Source organism: Lithobates pipiens, unplaced genomic scaffold (genome assembly GCF_037356315.1).
Source record: "Lithobates pipiens isolate NorthernLeopardFrog02 unplaced genomic scaffold, aLitPip1_a1.2 Scaffold_1, whole genome shotgun sequence".
Classification (NCBI taxonomy): Eukaryota; Metazoa; Chordata; class Amphibia; order Anura; family Ranidae; genus Lithobates; species Lithobates pipiens.
Window position 1 is genome coordinate 81260266 of NW_027507685.1, and position 24622 is coordinate 81284887.

Sequence of the window (24622 nt, forward strand, 5' to 3'; positions counted from 1 at the left end):
GTGACACATAATGGGCTACTATGCGATGCATAGTAGTCCATTATGCTTTGCCTTTGCAGGGAATGAAAGAGGAAGTAAACGCATCAGGGTTTACTTCCTCTTTAAGACTGCCACGTGTTGGTTTAGCAGTCAGTGACAGAGCAAGTGTGGTTCATTCAATCATATTGTATGAGGGGAATGTTTGGTTCTGAAAAGAAACTTCAACATGATCAAATTTTCTTTCAGAAACAGAATATTTAGGAAAGCCCAACCTAAATTAATCTTCTTTTTCAAAATTGAAATAAATTGTCAGTGTAGAGAAAAAAACAGTAATCTGGCAAGATTATTCTTTTACAAGATTTAATATTAGTCACAGGATAAAGAGGGGGACTATAACATTTTGTCTTAGTTAGGGTCAGTATAGACTGATAAAGGAGATAAAATGTATTGTAAAAATAATTGGATTCCAACAATAATGGATAGAGTAATTTTAAAATGAAAATATTTATTTTTGCATATCCAGGTACCTGACTGACTGATTGATTTTTTGTTTTAGCTAATGAAAAAAATCTGAACTCATTTTAGAACACTTTGTCATCAAACTTCTGAATATTGTTTTATTTGTTTATAGAATTATCTAAAGTGAAAGAGGCCTAACCTGATACTACAAAGTATTGAGGGATTTGGCAAATTTATATAGATTGATTATATTAGTTTTTTCACCTGCTAAAGCAGGATACAAGGATGTTTTTTTTTAGTTAATGTTTCTTTTTGATAAATTAATTGAGGTAATTCTAGAAAAAATAATATTTTTAATAAAAGCTAAGTTGTTGTGAACTTATGTCATATTCCATTGGGGTTGGATTTCAAACCATGGAATCAGTTAATGATTTAATATTTTGTAGAACAGGTAGTAAAGGACATGTATGCAATTTTAGGTTTAGTAAAGTTTTGTTTCCTAACATCTTAAAGAGGAAGTAAACCCTGATGGGTTTACTTCCTCTTTTTTTCCCTGCAAAGGTAAAGCATAATGGACTACTATGCATCGCATAGTAGCTCATTATGTGTCACTTACCTGACACAGGAGCCAGCGAAGTCGCCGCTGATCCCTGTAGTCCGCCGCATCCATGTTGCTGGTGGCGTCTCGCAGCTCCGACAAATCACAGCGGCGAAGCCGCGATGACATCACTCCCGCGCATACGCACGGGAGTCGCGTCTCGCAGCTCCGCCGCTGCCACTCGGCGAAGCCGCGATGACGTCACTCCCGCGCATGCGCACGGGAGTCGACAAATTAGGCAAATCCATTCATGGATTTGCCGCATTTAGTGCGCCTGCGCGCCGCTGTCTACGGCGCATGCGCCGTAGACAGCGGTGCCCATTTTCGGGCAAATATCTCCTAAACCATATAGGTTTAGGAGATATTGCTTGGACCTACAGGTAAGCCTTAATCTAGGCTTACCTGTAGGTCCAAGTTGTTTGGAAGGGTTTACTTCCTCTTTAAGTACTAAGGTATTGTAGAACGTATCAATAGTATTGGGTAAGATGATTCAAGAATAAGGGGTTAACTTTTTAAGTTAATGAGAGGATGTCTTTTAAGATTGGCATACTTAGTTATTTATATAATCTGTTGTATAGAAAGTAGTGTGGTTGCAAATTTTGCAAACAACAGGTATAGGTATTTCAGAAGTTTGTTCACAAAACATGGCTAGGCCTTTGCTAAATTTAAATAGAAATGATGTCTTGAATGAGATTTCTACTTCTAATGAGTATGTTTAGTAATTTATTCCAGTAGCTAAAGTTATGGTTAAGAATTATAGATCTGAAGGTACCAAGGATGTCAACAGTTATTTTTAGGGTACATTGGGATTATAGTTTTTTGTTTTCAAAGTATTGGTAAAAATAAAAATAAGAATAAAATGGGTAAACACAGAAAGGATTATCATTCTAAAATGGTTTAAATTGATTAACCACTTTCAGACCGGACCATTTTGCTGGTCAATGACCAGAGGTCTTTTTACAATTTGGCACTGCGCTGTTTTAACTGGTAATTGCGTGGTCATGCAATGTTGTACCCAATCAAAATTTGCATCCTTTTTTTCCCACAAATAGAGCTTTCTTTTAAAGGTATTTGACTGACTCTGCGATTTTTATTTTTTGCGATATAAACGTAAAAAGACCGCAAATTTTGAAAAAAAATGATATTTTCTACTTTTTGTTATTAGAAAAATCCAATAAACTCAATTTTAGTCATACATTTAGGCCAAAATGCATTCAGCCACATGTCTTTGGTAAAAAAAAAGTCAATAACTGTATATTTATTGGTTTGCGCAAAAGTTGTCACATCTACAAACTAAGGTACGTTTTCTGGAATTTACGCAGCTTTTAGTTTATGACTGCCTATCTCATTTCTTGAGGTGCTAAAATGGCAGGGCAGTACAAAACCCCCCCAAATGACCCCATTTTGGAAAGTAGATATCCTAAGGAAATTGATAAGAGGCATGTTGAGCCCATTGAATATTTAATTTTTTTGCCTCAAGCGAATAATGACAAAAAAAAATTATTTTATTTTTTTTACACAAAGTTGTCACTAAATGATATATTGCTCACACATGCCATGGTTATATGTGGAATTGTACCCCAAAATACATTCTGCTGCTTCTCCTGAGTACGGGGATACCACATGTGGTCGACTTTTTGGAAGCCTAGCCGCGTACGGGGCCCCGAAAGCCAAGCACCGCCTTCAGGATTTCTAAGGGCATACATTTGTAATTTCACTCCTCACTACCTATCACAGTTTTGAAGGCCATAAAATGCCAAGATGGCACAAAACACCCACAAATGACCCCATTTTAGAAAGTAGACACCCCAAGCTATTTGCTGAGAGGCATGTTGAGTCCATGGAATATTTTATATTTGGCACAAGTTGCGGGAAAATTACAAACTTTTATTTTTTTTTATTTTTTTTCACAAAGTTGTCACTAAATGATATATTGCTCACACATTCCATGGGCATATGTGAAATGACACCCCAAAATAAGTTCTGCTGCTTCTCCTGAGTACGAGGATACCACATATGTGGGACTTTTTGGGAGCCTAGCCGCGTACGGGGCCCCGAAAACCAAGCACCGCCTTCAGGCTTTCTAAGGGCGTACATTTTTGACTTTACTCCTCACTACCTATTACAGTTTTGAAGGCCATAAAATGCCAAGATGGCACAAACCCCCCCCAAATGACCCCATTTTGGAAAGTAGACACCCCTAAATTTAGGGGTACACTAGTGAGACTCACAGGTAAAAAAAACACCTAGGCTGTCAGCGACTGTATCAAAACGCTACAAGAAAAACTGTTAGCGATCGCAGGGATCAGGCCTGACTCTGCAAACGCTGCAGTTATGTGTGTTGTGTTTTGTAAGTGACAGTGATCGATCGATACTGCACTTGGGTGGGCTGGTCTGGGCTTGGCGGAGGGGCTAAACGCAGGTGCTAGCAGGTATCTGGGCTGATCCCGCTAACAATGCGTTTTGGGAAACCTAAACTGCTGGCGACGCTAATATAGATCTGATCAGATACTATATTACTAAGGGAGGTGTATGCTTTGTGCGTGGGTGTTAGCGGTACTGGCACTAACCTGACGCTGCCTGGGGCGACGCAGACCTTATCTGACCCTCAAACTTATATCAACCGCCGGGTGATCAGGGGGTTAAACCTTTATTAGGTAAAAAATGGCGGGTGCCCTGAAACTATAAAAAAAGAACTAACCAACCAGCGTCACCTGTAACAGTTATATGGTGATCACTGGTGAAAGGGTTAACTAGGGGGCAATCAGGGGGCTTTATGCGGTAGTATACGGGGGTCCCTGGCGCTATAAAAAGCTGCGGCGAACCTAAATACCTACCTGCCTAACTAGCGTCACCTGTGACACTAATACAGCGATCAGAAAAACGATCGCTTATTAGGCTGGGTTCACACTGGAGCGATGCGGGAACGCCACGAATCCGCGGCGGGTTCCCGCATCGCATGCCTCCCGGCGGCAGTTCACACTGCCCTATGCGAACTGCTGGGAGTGTCAGTGAAATGTTAATGACACCCCCAGATCAGTTCGCATATCGCAGTGCGATCTGCAAACTCGGATCGCATGGTGTGAACACCCATGCGATCCGATTCTGCTGCGGACCAAAAAAAGGGTCGCATGCGAATTTGCGGTGGGTGCGGCGGGTGCGACGCAAATTCAGCCATACTATCTGTATGGCTGAACTCGAATCGCACAGAGATCGGATGTGATTTGCACTGCAGTGCAGTGCGAATCACATCCGTTCTCATAAACCGCTGCAATGTGAACCCAGCCTTAGTGACACTGGCGACGGGGAGTGATCACGGGGTTAAACCTTTATTGGGGGGGTTAGGGGGGTACCTTAGAACTAAAGGGGGCTAACCCTAACTGCCCTAACAGTTATTACAGTCACAAATGACACCCGCCGGGTGATCAGGGGGTTAAACCTTTATTAGTTAATAAATGGCGGGTGCCCTGAAACTATAAAAAATAACTAACCAACCAGCGTCACCTGTAACAGTTATATGGTGATCACTGGTGAAAGGGTTAACTAGGGGGCAATCAGGGGGCTTTATGCGGTAGTATATGGGGGTCCCTGGCGCTATAAAAAGCTGCGGCGAACCTAAATACCTACCTGCCTAACTAGCGTCACCTGTGACACTAATACAGCGATCAGAAAAATGATCGCTTATTAGGCTGGGTTCACACTGGAGCGATGCAGGAACGCCACGAATCCGCGGCGGGTTCCCGCATCGCATGCCTCCCGGCGGCAGTTCACACTGCCCTATGCGAACTGCTGGGAGTGTCAGTGAAATGTTAATGACACCCCCAGATCAGTTCGCATATCGCAGTGCGATCTGCAAACTCGGATCGCATGGTGTGAACACCCATGCGATCCGATTCTGCTGCGGACCAAAAAAAGGGTCCCATGTGAATTTGCGGCGGGTGCGACGCAAATTCAGCCATACTATCTGTATGGCTGAACTCGAATCGCACAGAGATCGGATGTGATTTGCACTGCAGTGCGGTGCGAATCACATCCGTTCTCATAAACCGCTGCAATGTGAACCCAGCCTTAGTGACACTGGCGACGGGGGGTGATCACGGGGTTAAACCTTTATTGGGGGGGGGTTAGGGGGGTACCTTAGAACTAAAGGGGGCTAACCCTAACTGCCCTAACAGTTATTACAGTCACAAATGACACCAATGCAAAAAAAAAAAAATGCAATTGGTGTCACTGTGACTGGGGGTGCAGGGGTGATTGGGGGGGTGAGAGTGTGCCTGGCATGTTCTACTGTGTAGTGTCGTGTTGGTGCAACTCACCGATCCTCTCTCCTTGGTGCCGGAACGAAAAATACCGACACGGAGGAGAGATTACATCACTTCCTCTGCCTGTGTTTACATTACAGGAGAGGAAGTGATGTCACGCCTCACTTCCATTCGTCAGGAGCGATCGCGAGGGGGTGGCCATGAATGAATGGCCGCCCCCTCATCCCGGATCGCTCCTGAATGGATACCGACCTCCGCAGGCACCGGGGGGGCCCCCCACCCGCGGGAAGGCAGGGACGTTTATATACGCCCATATGCCTGCCTGTGCCATTCTGTCGACGTATATCGTCGTGCGGCGGTCGGCAAGTGGTTAAGGAAGAAATGAAAAAAGGTGAAAAAATTATGACAAGCATTTTTAGTCGGAAAATTACTTCTGGTTTATCTGATCCAGTGATGAGCTGTGGTACATCTGGAGCAACTGATTCAAAATGTGTATGAAAGGGCTATAAATGAAGTGTGAGTGATTTAGGTAATATCTAAGTTGTGTGAATGTCATTTTGGTACCAGTTGTTCTCCATATCCAGAGTTTATGACTAAAGGTCAGCAGGTCAGTGGTTTCACAGATAAGAATACACATAGAGAATGTGTCATATAATGAAATAATATACTTGAAAAGAAGATCATTTTAAAGTAAAATCATAGATTATCCATAAAATAGTTATATGATATGGTTAAAGTTATAAGAGTTTCACAAGAAGTTAAATAACTTTATAAAGTTGGAAGAAGAAAATATTTAATATTACATGATTTAGATGGAGAATGAATTCAAATTAATAAATATAATAATTTATACTTTCTCAATGGAATGAAATATTTAAATATTTTTCATAGAAATATCTCAGAGTTTTGGAAAATGTTTATGTACAATATATGACACACTAAAATGTATTAATGTGTATTGTATTAGCCCTTGTACACACGGTCGGAGAATCCGTCGGAATGTGTCCTATCGGACCGCGTTGTTGGATAATCTGACTGTGTGTGGTATGCATCGGACTGATTCCGTCGGAATATCCGTCGGACCCAATTTTCCAACATGTTGGAAATATTTTCCGACCAACTGGTTCGATCGGACATACTCCGATCATGTGTAGAGAATTTTGATCGGACCAAGTGCCACGCATACTCAGATCAAATTCCTACATCAACGCTACTGGCTACTAGTCCCATCGTAACGAAATTACGTCATCACGTTCTGAATGATCGGATTTTCGACAACTTAGTCCGACCATGTGTATGCAACAGTTTCGAACAAGATCCGACAGGCAAAAACTGACGGACAAAATCCGACGGATTTGGTTGGCAGAATGTCCGACCGTGTGTACAGGGACTTAATGTTTATTGTATTTTTTTGTATTGGAAAAAAGAGAATCAGAGACATTTATTATTTAACAAGTAGCTGACTGCCGGCCATCAAATGACGGCCAGGCGGCACACCTATTGTGGCAGGAGGCCGTCATATGACGGCCTCCCGTTTAAACAGGGATGCGTGCGATCGTGCGCGCGCATCCCTGTTTCTTCGGTGGTGGCGTGTCACGGAGACACCGCTCGCCACCGAAGGGGGTGAACAGCCATTCGTTATGGCTGTTTACCACGTGATCGGCCATGATGAAGTCACGGCCGATCACAGATGGTCACACCCCGAACGTGCACGGCGCATGCGCGCTGCGCGTGCACGTCGGTGGCGGCGTGTTCCCCGGGAACACTGCTCGTCACGACGCTGGTAAACAGCCATTGGCTGGCTGTTTACCCACGTGATCGGCTGTGATCCTTTCACAGCCGATCACTAAAATGTAAACAAACCGCGGTAACGGGATGTTACCGGGTTCTCCTCCTCACACACCGATCGTGTGTGAGGAGGAGATTGCGGTAACATCTCGTTACCGCATACAGTGTACACCAAACATACTGATTTCCCCCCCCCCCCCCAATAAAGAGGACCTGTCACCACCCCTCATAGTACCTGTCAATCACAGTCCATCAGAGTACCTGTCACAGTCCATCAGAGTATTTGAGTACCTGTCACAGCCCATCAGAGTACCCGAGTACCTGTCCCAGCCCATCAGAGTACCCGAGTACCTGTCCCAGCCCATCAGAGTACCCGAGTACCTGTCCCAGCCCAGCAGAGTACCCGAGTACCTGTCCCAGCCCATCAGAGTACCCGAGTACCTGTCACAGTTCATCTGAGTACCCGAGTACCTGTCCCAGCCCATTAGAGTACCCGAGTACCTGTCCCGGCCCATCAGAGTACCCGAGTACCTGTCACGGCACATCAGAGTACCTGTCACGGCACATCAGAGTACCCGAGTACCTGTCACGGCACATCAGGGTACCCGAGTACCTGTCACGGCCCATCAGGGTACCCGAGTACCTGTCACGGCCCATCAGGGTACCCGAGTACCTGTCACGGCCCATCAGGGTACCCGAGTACCTGTCACAGTCCATCAGGGTACCCGAGTACCTGTCACAGTCCATTAGAGTACCGAGTACCTGTCACAGTCCATTAGAGTACCGAGTACCTGTCACAGTCCATCTGAGTACCCGAGTACCTGTCACAGTTCATCTGAGTACCCGAGTACCTGTCACAGTCCATATGAGTACCTGTCACCGCCCTTCAGAGTACCCAAATACCAGTCACCAAACCATCAGAGTACCTGTCACCAGGCCATCAGAGTACCTGAGTACTTGTCACCAGGCCATCAGAGTACCCGAGTACCTGTCACCAGGCCATCAGAGTACCCGAGTACCTGTTCCAGTCCATCTGAGTACCCGAGTACCTGTCACAGTCCATCTGAGTACCTGAGTACCTGTCACAGTTCATCTGAGTACCCGAGTACCTGTCACAGTCCATATGAGTACCTGTCACCGCCCTTCAGAGTACCCAAATACCAGTCACCAAACCATCAGAGTACCTGTCACCAGGCCATCAGAGTACCTGAGTACTTGTCACCAGGCCATCAGAGTACCTGAGTACTTGTCACCAGGCCATCAGAGTACCTGAGTACCTGTCACCAGGCCATCAGAGTACCCGAGTACCTGTCACCAGGCCATCAGAGTACCCGAGTACCTGTCACCAGGCCATCAGAGTACCCGAGTACCTGTCACCAGGCCATCAGAGTACCCGAGTACCTGTCACCAGGCCATCAGAGTACCCGAGTACCTGTCACCAGGCCATCAGAGTACCCGAGTACCTATCTCCAGCCCATCAGAGTACCCGAATACCTATTTGCAGCCCATGTCTCATAGAATATACGTTGGGGTGTTTACTTTCCAAAATGGGGTTATTTTGTGGGTAATTTCACTGTCCTGGTGCTCCAGGACCTTCAAAAGTGTGATGGGTAGGAATGAAAGTGTGATTTATGCTCCTAGAACGCCTGAACGTACTACTTCAATGTTCGGCCTCTCTATGTGGCCAGGCTATGTAAAAGTCCTACACATGTGGTATCGCCATACTCGGGAGGAGTAGCAGAATGTATTTTGGGGTGTAATTTTTGCTATATACATGTTATGTGTTAGAAATATCTTATAAATTGACAATTTTGTGTAAAAAAAAATGCGTTTTAATTTTTTTCCACATATTCCAAAAACTTCTGGAAAAAAATGAACAGTTCAAAAGACTCATTATGCCTCACAGATTATACGTTGGGGTGTTTGCTTTCCAAAATGGGGTAATTTTATGGGAAATTCCATTGTGCTGGTACTCCAAGGCCTTCAAAAGTGTAATAGGTGGTTGAGAAATGAGATGCGTCATTTTTGCTCGTAGAACATCTGAAGGTACTACATCAATGTTGGTGCTCTGTATGTGGCCAGGCTGTGTAAAAGTCTCACACATGTGGTATCACCGTACTCGGGAAGAGTAGCAGAATGTATTTTGGGGTGTAATTTGTTGTATGCATATGCTGTGTGTGAGAAATAACCTGATAATATGACAATTTAGTAAAAAAAAAAAAAAAAATCTTCATTTTGCAAAGAATTGTGGGAAAAAATGACAACTTAAAAAAACTCACCATGCTACTTACTTAATACCTTGGGATGTCTACTTTGTAAAAAGGGGTCATTTGGGGGGTATTTGTACTTTCCTGACTAGTTAGAGTCTCAAGAAATTAGGTACACCTGATGTACTGAAGGCCTGATCAGAAGTGATCAATTTTCAGTGATTGGCACCATAGATTGTAGACTCTATAACTTTCACAAAGACCAAATAATATATACTAATGTGGGTTATTTTTACCAAAGATATGTAGCAGTATAAATTTTGGCCAAAATTTATGAAGAAAAATTACTAATTAGCAAAAATTTATGACAGAAACGAAGAAAAAGGCATTTTTTTCACAAAATTTACGTTTTATTTTATTTATAGCACAAAAAATAAAAAACCCACTAGTGATTAAATACCACTAAAAGAAAGCTCTATTTGTGTGAAAAAAAGGACGCAAGTTTCATATGGATACAGTGTTGGATGACTGAGTAATTGTCATTCAAAATGTGAGAGCGCTGAAAGCTGAAAATTGGTCTGGTCAGGAAGGGGGTGTAACTGCACTGTATTGAGGTGGTTAAGATGAATGCACTTATTATTTGTTGAATATAGTGCATTGAGGGGGAATTGTTAGAAGTTTTTGAGTTAATTAATATTTTAAGTGATAAAAGTTTCTGAAAATATATGCAAGTTATATGTACGGTAATAAGTAATGGTTTCTGAAGGTCACAAAACAACAGAGAGTACAGAGAGGAGTGGTTTTGCTGTGTAGGTACTTCTATTTTTGAGTCACTATGTCAGGACAATGGGTGGAGTTATGCTACTTATCTTTAGACTGAACCATATTAGGTATATATGCAAATATGGATGTTATTAGGATATGCTGACATAATATTATGAAACAGTATAAGAATGGAGTAGGATTATGAGAGAGAGGGTAGATCGGTGGGAAGAAAAGGAACTCTACACTTTGAAAAATGTAACACCAGAAGTTCCACCTTAGAAGCCAACACCATGCCATATGTTACCAGATGTCAATCTTGTCTTTGCTTATCTTCCTGAACAATAAAACATCTATTATTGAAGTATTGAACGTACAAAGGATTCTTCAATTTCTACTCCTGAAAGTACGTTGGAAATGCCTTGGATGAAGACATACATATCTCCGCTACACACCCTTTAGGAGAAGGGATACTGATTCACATATTACACAAAGACTTTGCTATTCATTAAGAAACGCCCCTGTGAGTATAGTAGAATACTAGAGTAATATGTATTTTACTAGGAAGTGTATGTATGTAGAGTTTTTACTACTACTCTCTACTTACTCTCTCTTATCTCTCTCTGTCCAATTCTCCCACCTCGGCCAAAGGTTCTCCAAGTGGGTACTTCTAGGATCCTTCCTGTTACCCCTGAATCTCTGTCTGCTATCCAGCTTGAAGTTCCTGTGTCGGTGTCCCTGCTTGAAGTTCCTGTGTCGGTGTCCCCGCTTGAAGTTCCTGTGTCAGTGTCCCCGTTTGAAGTTCCTGTGCCGATGTCCCCACTACCTCCTGACTTCACGTATTCCTCAAATGGCACCATAGTTCGTAAGCAGGACCTGAAGACTTTTGAAAGAGCCTTGCGAGCGACGAAAGTCTCCCCAGCTGGAACTTCTAAAACAAAGAAAGCCCAAAGGAAAAAGACTGTTCCATCCTCCTGAGGGCATTCCTAAGGGGAAGAAACTGTCACGGTCCCTACGGTGTCTTTTAGATAGCCAGGCGTGGCCGCGGCCCAAGTGGCTCTGGGTGGTATTGAACTAATGACTGTTTGTTCTTGCTCCTGTTTCTTTACCCCTGATCCACACCTCAGTTCGATTCTGCCTGCTTTCCAGCCATGCCTAGTTTTGCATTAAGTACTGTGGGCAATTCTGTTTGTACCTGTCACTCTAGGTAACCTGCCACAGCTGATCCAAATCAGCTGGGTATAAAACGCTGCCTCACTCTGAGGGCTGGGCCAGTTCATTGTCTCTTGTCACCAAAGGTACCTGTTTTCAAGTTACAGTGTTCCAAGACTGACCCCGGCTTCTGACCCTGGCTTGTATATCGTTTATGCTGACTTCTGGAATCCCGGACAACGGCTTTACTTCGACGATCCCTTGGCTTTTCCTGTCAAGCCCCCAGTGCACAGATTCACAGTCCAGCTTATCTGTTTGTTACTGTGGGCTGTGTCTATTTGCAAGGGTGAGCGTACATCTCTGCACCATGGACTTCAACCTAGGTAAGCCCTCACACCAGACCACTTTTTGCTATTCAGCACTGTGCTACTTTAATTGGCAATTGCTGGGTCATGAAACACTGTACGCAAATGAAATTTGGAACATTTTTTTCACACAAATAGAGCTTTCTTTTGGTGGTATTTGATCACCACTGAGTTTTTTTTTATATATATAAATGGAAAAATACAATATTTTCTATTATAAAACATATCCAATACAATCTAATTTCTTCATAAATTCAAGCCAAAATAAATTCTGCTTCCTCTTCGGTAAAACATCCCAATAAGTGTATATTACTTGGTTTGTGTGAAAGTTACAGTGCCTTACGAAAGTATTCGGCCCCTTTGAACTTTTCAACCTTTTGCCACATTTCAGGCTTCAAACATAAAGATATCAAATTAAATTTTTTTGTGAAGAATCACCAACAAGTGGGACACAATTGTGAAGTGGAACGAAATCTATTGGATATTTTAAACTTTTTTAGCAAATAAAAAACTGAAAAGTGGTGCGTGCAAAAATATTCGGCCCCTTTACTTTCAGTGCAGCAAACTCACTCCAGAAGTTCAGCGAGGATCTCTGAATGATCCAATGTTGTCCTAAATGACTGATGGTGATAAATACAATCCACCTGTGTGTAATCAAGTCTCTGTATAAATGCACCTGCTCTGTGATAGTCTCAGGGTTCTGTTGAAAGCGCAGAGAGCATCATGAAGACCAAGGAACACACCAGGCAGTTTAAAGCCGGATTTGGATACAAAAAGATTTCCCAAGCTTTAAACACCCCAAGGAGCACTGTGCAAGCGATCATTTTGAAATGGAAGGAGTATCAGACCACTGCAAATCTACCAAGACCTGGCCGTCCCTCTAAACTTTCAGCTCAGACAAGGAGAAGACTGATCAGAGATGCAGCCAAGAGGCCCATGATCTCTCTGGATGAACTGCAGAGAACTACAGCTGAGGTGGGAGAGTCTGTCCATACAAACAATCAGTCCTACACTGCACAAATCTGGCCTTTATGGAAGAGTGGCAAGAAGAAAGCCATTTCTCAAAGATATCCATAAAAAGTCTTGTCTAAAGTTTGCCACAAGCCACCTGGGAGACACACCAAACATGTGGAAGAAGGTGCTCTGGTCAGATGAAACCAAAATCAAACTTTTTGCCCACAATGCAAAAAGATATGTTTGGCGTAAAAGCAACACAGTTCATCACCCTCAAAACACCATCCCCACTGTCAAACATGGTGGTGGCAGCATCATGGTTTGGGCCTGCTTTTCTTCAGCAGGGACAGGGAAGATGGTTAAAATTGAGGGGAAGATGGATGCAGCCAAATACAGGACCATTCTGGTTGAAAACCTGTTGGAGTCTGCAAAAGACCTGAAACTGGGACGGAGATTTATCTTCCAACAAGACAATGATCCCAAACATACAGCAAAATCTACAAAGGAATGGTTCACAAATAAACGTATCCAGGTGTTAGAATGGCCAAGTCAAAGTCCAGACCTGAATCCAATCGAGAATCTGTGGAAAGAGCTGAAAACTGCTGTTCACAAACGCTCTCCATCCAACCTCACTGAGCTCGAGCTGTTTTGCAAGGAAGAATGGGCAAGAATTTCAGTCTCTCAATGTGCAAAACTGATAGACATACCCCAAGCGACTTGTAGCTGTAATCGCAGCAAAAGGTGGCTCTACAAAGTATTAACGCAAGGGGGCCGAATAATTTTGCACGCCCCACTTTTCATTTTTTTATTAGTTAAAAAAGTTTCAAAAATCCAATAGATTTCGTTCCACTTCACAATTGTGTCCCACTTGTTGGTAATTCATCAAAAAAAATAAAAATTTTATATCTTTATGTTTGAAGAGTGAAATGTGGCAAAAGGTTGAAAAGTTCAAAGGGGCCGAATACTTTTGCAAGGCACTGTATATCATCTACAAACTATGGTATATATATATTGGAATTTATGCAGCTTTTAAGCAGCTCTGACATGATCTGATCACATTTCTTGAGGTGCTAAAATGCCAGGACAGTTCAAACATCCCCCAAATGGCCCATTTTTGGAAAGTAGGCAGCCTAAGGTATTCGCTGAGAGGCATGTTGAGTCCATGGCAGATTTTATTTTTTGGCACAAGTTTTTGAAAAAAAAAAAAAAATATATATATATATATATATATATATAATATTTTTTTTACACAAAGTTGTCACCTAAATGAGATATACCTATGGCATGTGTGAGAAATATGTGGAACTATACCCCAAAACATGTTCTGCTACTTCTGAAAATGGGGATACCACATGTGAGATTTTTTGGCTGTCTAGCCATGTACAGGGGCCCAAAATCGAATGAGCACCTTCAGGCTTTAAAGGCGTTAATCCCCCATTGGATCTCTTGACTACATATTTTCGGAGGCCCTAAAATGCAAGGACACCCCTCAAATAGTCTCTTTTTGGAAAAGGGTGACTCCAAGGTATTTGATAAGAGGAATGGTGAGTATTTTGCAGATCTAATTTTTTGTCACAAGGCTTTAAAAAAAAAAAAAAAATACATTTTTGTTTTTTTTTACTTCATTTGCAAAAAACTTGTGGCAAGAAATTAGATCTGAAAAATACCTTGGAGTAGTGATGGACGAACTTCCGACGGGACGTTTCGCGAACGCGGCCGATAGTTCGCGAACCGTAACGTTCGCGGCGGGCCCCATTGACTTCAATGGGAGGCGAACTTTGCAAACCTACAGGTCAAATTTGCAGCCACAAAATAATTAATAGCTGTGCAAACATAGTCCCACCACATGGCCAATGACATAACACATGTATGAGGTGAATCTGGGATCGACAACTACAAGCATTCTTTTTTTATATGTGAAATTGTTGTGACAATTCAGGACTGTGGAGCGCATGAAGGCAATGAGGAGAGGGAAGGTCAGGGTAGGCAAAGAAGAGGGTGCAGGAGATGATCACAAGCAGCGTGACATACAGCAATGATACCTGCACCGTGATAGAGTGATCTGACAACAACACCGTGATAGAAAGCACTAACACCAGCACCGTGATATACAGCACTGACAGCAGCACCGTGATAGAGAGTACTGAAATCAGCAGCGTGACATACAGCAATGACACCTGCACCGTGACAGTCATCTGCCACCAGCACAGTGATAGAGAGCAGTGACATCAGCAGCGTGACATAAAGCACTAACACCAGCACCGTGATATACAGCACTGACAGCAGCACCAAGATAGAGAGTACTGACATCACCAGCGTGACATACAGCAATGACACCTGCACTGTGATAGAGTCATCTGACACCAGCACCGTGATAGAGAGCACTGACATCAGCAGCGTGACATACAGCAGTGACACCTGCACCGTGATCTGACAACAGCACCGTGATAGAGAGCACTGACATCAGCAGCGTGACATAAAGCACTAACACCAGCACCGTGATATACAGCACTGACAGCAGCACCGTGATAGAGAGTACTGACACCTGCACCGTAAGCAGCCCCAGGAGGAAGTCAGCATAGCACAGGGATGGTGGGAGCCCCTCATAATGAGCGTCAGCAGAGGTACAGCCCCAGGAGGAAGTCAGCACAGCACAGGGATGGTGGGAGCCTCTCATAATAAGCAGCCCCAGGAGGAAGTCAGCACAGCACAGGGATGGTGGGAGTTCCTCATAATAAGCAGCCCCAGGAGGATGTCAGCATAGCACAGGGATGGTGGGAGCCCCTCATAATATGCACAGCAGAGGTACAGCCCCAGGAGGATGTCAGCACAGCACAGGGATGGTGGGAGCCCCTCATAATAAGCAGCCCCAGTAGAAATATGACACCGCTCAACCTCTTCAAACAGGAGGGTACGGGCATATAGTACGGTGTGCTTTTTTTGGACAAGGAAGTGAGCCAAATGAAGAAAGAAGGTCTGTGTGCTCGATTAAAAAAATTGTTTATAGACATATACATGGTCTACTGGTCACATGTGTTGAATTCCTCCGAGATCCATGCCTCATTCATTTTTAGAAATGTGAAGTAGTTAACACTGTCGTGAGCTAGGCAAGTACGCTTATCGGTCACGATCCCCCCTGCTGCGCTGAACGTCCTTTCGGACAGGACACTGGATGAGGGGCAAGCCAACAGTTCGATTGCAAATTGGGCAAGCTCTGGCCAGAGGTCAAGCCTGCCCACCCAGTAGTCCAGGGGTTCATCACTCAGAGCATCCACATCGGCCGTTAACCCGATGTTGTCGGACACCTGACGGTCTAGGCGTTCCCTGATGCTGGATCCAGATGACACCTGTCGATGGGTCGGCTGAAAGAATGACCTCATATCCGAAGTCACCAACACATCTTCAAACCGGCCTCTTCTTGCAGGCGCTGTTGGATTGGTACCTGCAACTCCTTCTCTGGGAGTGGGAATTGCTCCTCTGCCAGTGCACGCAAAAGCAGAATGCAGCATTTCTCGACGCAAGGCCTGGAAGTGCTCCATTCTGACAGCCCTCTTTGACGGCGGTAACATTTCCGCCATTTTGTGTTGGTACCGGGGGTCTAAGTATGTTGCCACCCAGTACTGGTCCTTGACCCTTATGCTTTTTATACGGGGGTCCCTATTAAAACACTGGAGCATGAAGGCCCCCATTTGCACTAAACTGGAAGCGGTGTGGTGGCCTGGCTCCTGCTCATCATCCAGGATAATGTCGTCCTCTTCATTCTCCTCTCCCCATCCACGCATAACAGGGATCCCAGAAAGGTTTAAAGCATGCTCTTCTTGCTCCTCCTCATCTGCCCCGGCACCATCCTCCTCTGACTCCTCTTCAGACTCCTCTTGTTGACTTGTCTCAGATAGAGTAGCTCCCCCTGGGAATTCATCCAGCATTGCGACTTCGTCATCTTCCTGCTCCTGCTCCTCCACAGCTTGATCAATGACACGATGCAATGCACGCTCCATAAAGAAGGCATAAGGTACCATGTGACTGATGGCGCCATGGCTGCGACTGACCAGTTTGGTGATCTCCTCAAATGGCCGCAGAAGTCTGCATGCGTCGCGCATGAGCAGCCACTGGCGCGGTGAAAAAAAACCAGCTCCCCGGAACCTGTTCTGCCGCAGAGTTCATACAGGTAGACGTTAACTGCACGTTTCTGCTGGAGCAGCCTATCAAGCATATAGAAGGTTGAGTTCCATCGCGTCGGGCAAGCGCAAATAAGACGTCTGACCGGCAGATTGTGTCGCCGCTGAATGTCAGCAAGGCGAGCCATGGCCGTGTAAGATCTTCTGAAATGGGCCAAGATTTTCCTTGCCTGCCGCAAGATGTCCTGGACCCCAGGGTATTTGACAAGGAATCGCTGCACGACCAAGTTTAAGACGTGTGCCATGCATGGCACGTGCGTAATTTTGCCCTGTTTCAATGCGCTAAGCAGATTGGCACCGTTGTCACACACCACTTTACCAACTGTCAAATTGAGCGGTGTTAGCCACTGATCTGCCTGTGAACGCAAAGCTGAAAGGAGTGCCGGGCCAGTGTGGCTCTTGGCTTCCAGGGACAACAGACGCAGCACGGCATGGCAACGTCTCACCTGGCATGTCGAATAGGTTCTGGGGAGCTTGGGCGGCGCAGCGGAAAAGGAGGAGTCAGCCGAGGAGGAGAGGGAGGAGGATGGAGTAGGAGGAGGAGGAGAAGAAGAGCCAGGCCTGCAATCCGTGGCGGTAAAACCAAATCTACACGGGTGCCACGGGTTACATGCTTGACGGCCGTCAGAAGGTTCACCCAGTGGGCAGTAAAAGTGATATACCTTCCCTGCCCGTGTTTGCTAGACCACGTGTCTGTGGTCAGATGTATATTGGCACCGACACTGTGTGCCAGAGATACATTCACTTGCCGCTGAACATGGCCATATAGCTCTGGGATGCCCTTCTCTGAGAAATACTTCCTTCCTGGGACCTTCCATTGTGGTGTTCCAATGGCCACAAATTTTCGAAAGGCCTCCGAGTCCACCAGTTTATATGGCAGTAGTTGGCGGGCTATGAGTTCTGACAAGCCAGCCGTCAACCGTTGGGCAAGAGGGTTATCTGGCGTCATCATTTTTTTACACTTGAACATTAGGCCCACGGAAGCCTGCCTTTTTGCAGAAAAACGTAAGCTTGGCCTGATGGAAGGTGGAGTGGAGGACAATTGTGAGGAGAGAGGAGAAGGAGAAGTAGAAGACGAGGCTGGACGGTGAGAGCCTGGAGTGTGGCTTTGTGTGTTCCGTTGCTCCCACTGGGCTCGGTGATGGCTGCTCATGTGCCTTCTTAAGGCAGTCGTCCCTAGGTGAGTGTTGGGCTTACCGCGACTAATGCGTTGACTGCAAAGATTGCAGATGGCAACGCTATTGTCAGCAGCGGACACGTTAAAAAAAGCCCACACTGCGGAGCCATGTGCCGGTGTCCTGGGAGCGCCAGATGTGACCGTACACAGTCGATGACTCGTTCCTGATACATTTGCAGTCTGCTTTGTCCCTCCTGTGCAATGTAAGTTATTCCAGCTTCTCCTCCCGATCTGCTGGTCCATATCTCCCTCTGAACTCCCCTCCTCTTCCTCTCTTGTGGGCACCCACGTGACATCACTAGACACGTCATCATCGACGTCACCTTCCCCAGCGCTATAAGTAGAGATCTCGGAGTAGGCAGCAACAGCGGGGACCAACCTCCTCCTTGGGCTGATCTGGGTACTGTCGTCAGACTGCTGAGTGGCGGTTGTTGCTACCTCCTCTTCCTGATCCAATACCAAGAGTTGCTGCGCATCAGAAATATCTTGATATGGATCGGAAAATAATTCCTGTGACTCAAGCGGAAGGTATGTGGTGGTGGTGGTGTTGTTGGTGGTAGTGTCTTTGGGGGTGCACATAGCAGAGAGTGAAGAAGAGGGTGCAGATCGAGAGGATGAGGAGGGTGCAGAAGAGTAAGGCTGAGTGAGCCACTCAACCAAGTCTGGTGCGTCCTTTAAATGAATTGAACGCATCTTCTGCAATTTCTCACTTTGGCTCAAGCCTGTTGCTCCTGCCCTACCCCTACCACCCCTGTGGAAGGGCCTGCCTCTTCCTCTGCCTGTCATTTTTTAAATGACACTGTGACAAAACTCTCAGTCCCTATACTGATAAAGGACTACTGCAGCAGTAGTGCACCTCAACCCTATGTATTGTGGACCTATACCAGTCCTTAAGGAATAGCAGACTGTACCGCACTCAACCCTATGTACTGTAGTACCCTAGACCTTACCAGTCCTTATAAAGACTTTTGTGGAACAAGTAGGTTGTGAATGATTAGCAGACTGTACCTCAGTCCCTATACTGATAAAGGACTACTGCAGCAGTCAGCAGTAGTGCACCTCAACCCTATGTATTGTGGACCTATACCAGTCCTTAAGGAATAGCAGACTGTACCTCACTCAACCCTATGTACTGTAGCACCCTAGACCTTACCAGTCCTTATAAGGACCTTTGTGGAACAAGTAGGTTGTAAATGATTAGCAGACTGTACGTCAGTCCCTATACTGATGAAGGACTGCTGCAGTATAGGGCAGCAGTAGTGCACCTCAACCCTATGTATTGTGGACCTATACCAGTCCTTAACGAATAGCAGACTGTACCTCACTCAACCCTATGTACTGTAGCACCCTAGACCTTACCAGTCCTTATAAGGACCTTTGTGGAACAAGTAGGTTGTGAATGATTAGCAGACTGTACGTCAGTCCCTATACTGATGAAGGACTGCTGCAGTATAGGGCAGCAGTCAGCAGTAGTGCACCTCAACCTTATGTACTGTGGACCTATACCAGTCCTTAACGAATAGCAACTGTACCTCACTCAACCCTATGTACTGTAGCACCCTAGACCTTACCAGTCCTTATAAGGACCTTTGTGGAACAAGTAGGTTGTGAATGATTAGCAGACTGCAGCAGAAGGGCAGCAGTCAAGTATAATATTCTTTCTATATTTGGAAGAAAGAATATTATACGTGTACAAGCCTATTACCATACCAGTCCTGAAAAGAACCTTTGTGGACCTAATAGTAACAGCTACTGATTAAACTGACTGTCCCTCACTGCCTCACACACAGCTTCCTGCCTGTCCCTATTTAAACTGACAAAACAGAGGCTGCTGGAACAATAACTTGAATAGCACTTTTGTGGACCTAATAGTAACAGCTAATGATTAAACTGACTGTCCCTGCAGCACACAGTGTCCTGTCCCTTTCTCTACACTGACAAAAGACACTCAGGCTGCTGCAACAATCACTAGCACAGCACTGCCTCAAACCTATATCCTGAACTACACCTAACACCTATAACAGTCCTGAAAAGAACTTTTGTGGACCAAATAGCTAGCGATTTGGGTCACTGCAATCTCTCCCTGCTCCACACAGCAACCTCTCCCTATAGTGACAGAAGAGAGAATGTTAAATGGCCACCGGATCGGGTCTATTTATAAGTTAGGGGGAATGTCCAAGTGTCCATGTGCTGTAATGTCTCAATTGGCTGTCCTGTACCCCATGATGGATGTGTCATCATAAGTCAAAGTTCTTTTACACAGTAAACACGGAAGTCCGCCGGGCGAACGGCGGCAATAGTCTGCCGATCGGGCGGATGGCAAACAGCCGAAATTCGCCACGAAGCGACCGCCGGGTGAACCGTTCGGCCATCTCTACCTTGGAGTATCTACTTTCTTAACCACTTGCCGCCCGCCCTATAACAAATAGACGGTGGCGCGCATCGCGGCGATCGTTGTTGCGGGGTGTCAGTCTGACACCCGGCAACTATGATCTCGGTAAAGAGTCTCCAACGGAGACTCTTTACCACGTGATCAGCCGTGTCCAATCACGGCTGATCACAGTGTAAATAGGAAAAGCCGGTGATCGGCTTTTCCTCACTCGCGTCTGTCAGACGCGAGTAGAGGAGAGCCGATCGGCTGCTCCTCTGACAGGGGGGGTCTGTGCTGATCGATTATCAGCACAGCCCCCCCGAGGATGCCCACACTGGACCACCAGGGACGCCACCAGACCACCAGGGATGCCCTGGACAAGGTATGCCAACCTAGACCACCAGGGATTCCAGTCAGTGCCACAATGGATGCCAATCAGTGCCTACAATGGGCATCACTGATTGGCATGCATTATTGATTGGCACTGATTGGCATCCATTAGTTCAATATATCATAATACAATGCTGCCTATCAGTTCCCATCTGTGCCGCCTATCAGTGCCCATCCATACCACCTATCAGTGCCCATCCATGCCCACCTGTGCCGCCTACCCATGCCCACCTGTGCCGACTAACCCATGCCCACCTGTGCCGACTAACCCATGCCCACCTGTGCCACCTATCCATGCCCATCCATGCAAAATCCGTGCCATCTATCAGTGCCAATTTGTGCCACCTATCAGTGCCCATCCGTGTCGCCCATCAGTGCCACCCATCAGTGCCGCCTATCAGTGCCACATATCGGTGTCCATCAATGCCACCTCATCAGTGCCACTTCATTGGTGCCACCTCATCGGTGCCCATCAGCGCCGCCTTATCATTGCCCATCAGTGTAACCCCATCAGTGCCCATCAGTGAAGGAGAAAACTTACTTATTTGCAAAGTTTTGAAACTGAAACAAAAAAAAACATTTTTTTTTCGGTATTTTTTTATTTGTTTAGCAAAAAATAAAAACCGCAGAGGTGATCAAATACCACCAAAAGAAAGCTCTATTTGTGGGGAAAAAATGATAAAAATTTCATTTGGGTACAGTGTAGCATGACCGCGCAATTGTCATTCAAAGTGCGACAGTGCTGAAAGCTCAAAATTGGTCTGGGCAGGAAGGTGTTTAAGTGCCTGGTATTGAAGTGGTTTAAAAAAGTCATTTGGGGGGGTTTTTTTATGAGGGATCGACTGATATAATTTTTTCGGTGCCAATACAATATCGATATTTCGGCAACCTCTCAGGCGGAAAGTTGATATTGTCTGATATTCTGTACATTAAAAAAAAAGGAACACTTTCTTTATTTTTATCACTGTTATTGCTGTCACATGGAATGTAAACATCCCTTGTGACAGTAATAGGCAGTGACAGGCACTCTTTATGGAGGGATCGGGGGTCCATTAGACCCAAAACCCCTCCTCTACACTTGAAAGTATTAAGAACGTCAAGATCTGCGTTTTTGAATATGTTCTCTTTTTTTAAAACTCGCGCCTTTAAAATGCCAGTAATTCGTGAAGTGATGTCATGACATTGCTTCTGGGTTACTAGATCCAAGGCTTTGATCGGGTTGCCGGCCAGCTGGCGAATGTGCCGCCAGCTGGTTGCTCGGGCCTCCAGGTGGGACGGAAGAGCCCGGGCGAGCAGCGGAAGGGGGGATGTCCCCTCTTGCTGTTTGTAATAACAGTCGAGCAGCTGGTGAGACGCATGGGTTGTTTTTACAATAAAGCCGACCGTCAGCTTTAAAGAATGGTACCGAGGTGATGCCTGCCGGCAACTGCAGGCATCACCCCAATAAAACCCCTTGAAGCAATATCAGTCTAGTTTGCGATTGATACAGATTTTTCAGAAAATGCTGATATTGGTCTGCAATAATCGGCCTTACCGATAATCGATCGATCCCTAGTTTTTACTATCCTGGCATTTTAGAGTCTCCGAAACTGGGATAGTCAGAAAATTTAAATGGGCAAGTTATGCTCTTTGAAAACCTGAAGGTGCTCATTGGATTTTGGGCCCCCGTACTCAGGTAGACAAAAAAAAAGGAACGGTTGTCACATCCTTTTCTGCATTTACCACAGGCAAGACATCTTTTTTGGGGTGATCTTTGTGTTTGGGTAGGTTGGAGGACATCTGGAAAATGCAGTTGGCAAACTGGATCTGGATTTGGGCTTTGGTTCACAGCGTCTTCTGGATACAAAAGGGCTGAGAAGATTGCTTCCTTAAATTTTAGGAAGGATCCAGTTCTTCCAGTAGCTTTGTAAATAAAAAAAAATGAATTTTATAGAGACAATTTTAGTCTCTAAATACCAACCCACTCGTTCTGTTCGTTCCTCCCAAGACCTCCTGCTCTCTAGCTCCCTCATCACCTCCTCCCATGCTCGCCTCCAGGACTTTTCCAAAGCCTCTCCCATCCTATGGAATGCCCTACCCCAATCTGTCGGCCTATCTCCTACTTTATTAGCTTTTAGGCGATCCCTGAAAACCCTTCTCTTCAGAGAAGCCTATCCTACCCACACCTAACAACTGTATTTTCATTTTCTCCATCAGCTCATCCCCCACAGTTATTACCTTTTTTTGTTTCAACTTGACCCTCCCTTCTAGATTGTAAGCTCTAACGAGTAGGGCCCTCTAGTCCCTCCTGTATTGATTTGTATTGTAAGTGTACTGTCTGCCCTCATGTTGTAAAGCGCTGCACAAACTGTTGGCACTATATAAATCCTGAATAATAATTTAAATAAATATATAGACACTTTTTTGTACCAGTGTCCAGATCTATGGGAGGCTAAATGCAACTTCATCATTTGATCATTGAAGTCTACACCTCCCATATTTAGATTATAGTCGTGAACGCAGAGAGACTTTTCAATTACATCAGATGTCGTGTGAATTTGGACCATTATGTCTGTGTGAATGGAAGACAAAAAGAATACATCACGTTTATCCTTCCATTTTACTACTAGTAGTTCTACATTCTGCACGCAGGCTTTCTCCCCCTAAGTGTTAATGAGCTGTTTGAAGAAGCCCCTGAGATTAGGTTGCATGGTGTCACAGCAGCCAATTTGTTGAAGGAACAAACATCAAACAATTGGCACACTTGCATAAAAGTTATCCACGTACAAATAGTACCCTGAATGGAAGAAGGGTGACATGTCCCACACTATCTTATCACTGCTCCCCATGTAGCCTGGGCATCTGGGAGGCTTCTCTTGACTGTCTTTTCCCTCATAAATGCTAAAGCAGTATGTACAGCCTATAGCCACTGTGTCCCAATTTGACATCTGTGTGGGTGCAGGTCTCCAAACACACACAGGGCGAGTTCGGGGACCCAAAGTCACACAGATGTCATATTGGGACACACTGACTGTGTTTGTGCAGCTGCTGTATCCCAATAGACAACAATAGGACTATGGGCATAAGGATGCATGCAACACTTGCGTATACCTGTGATGGTAAAAAGATGGCCCTATGCAGGGCACAGATGTAATTGCCCCTGTGAACAGGCTCTTCTGTAGTCCTAACACACTTTCCGTCCAAATGTGACAACGCTGTTCAGTGCGGTTGACAGATTAGGACAAGTAAGTTAATGGGAGGACTACTGGAGTAAAATAAAGGGGAAAAAAAGTGTGAAAAAAACAAAAAAACAAATGGAAACCACATCTAAAGACCAGTACGCTGCAATAATATCTACTTTTGCTTTTGGGTTTAGACACGGTTTAAGCTGAGACATATTGGTTTGAGAGTACACACTTGGCCTATACATGCAACCTTGAGGCAGTGAAGATGATCCGAAGATCTCAGGTATACTAAGGCCTGGACATCAATTAGAACATGTTCTATCTGACCCTTTGAAATGGCGACACCTAGTGGCCATGTCTACCATTACATTTCTATATTAGCACCTCACTATGTAGCTTGGAAGGCCCCTCTAGGAAGGGGAGTGGAATCCCTTGTAGAAGGATGTGATTTAAAATTTTAAAAATTGTATGGATATGATGCAATACGCCCATACTAACACCTCCTTATATCGCTTGATAAAGTGAACACAGCATCTACGAATACCACTGTCTAAAATTCTTCCCTATTGTCTCTGATTCACTGAATCATATGTCCCCTAATAAACTAGAAATAAATGTTTAAACAAATGCAAAAATGTATTTTGCGCATATACTGGTGTTAGCTTCTGACATGTACTGGCAATTTAAGTTGATTCATAAAAGCTTTATTTGAAAAAAATAATTATTATAACAAATATAATCTGAGCGCAAGCTGTAAACAAAAACTGCTCATGCAACAGTGTAAACGATCCAGTACAGAAGGTCTTTGATGCACCA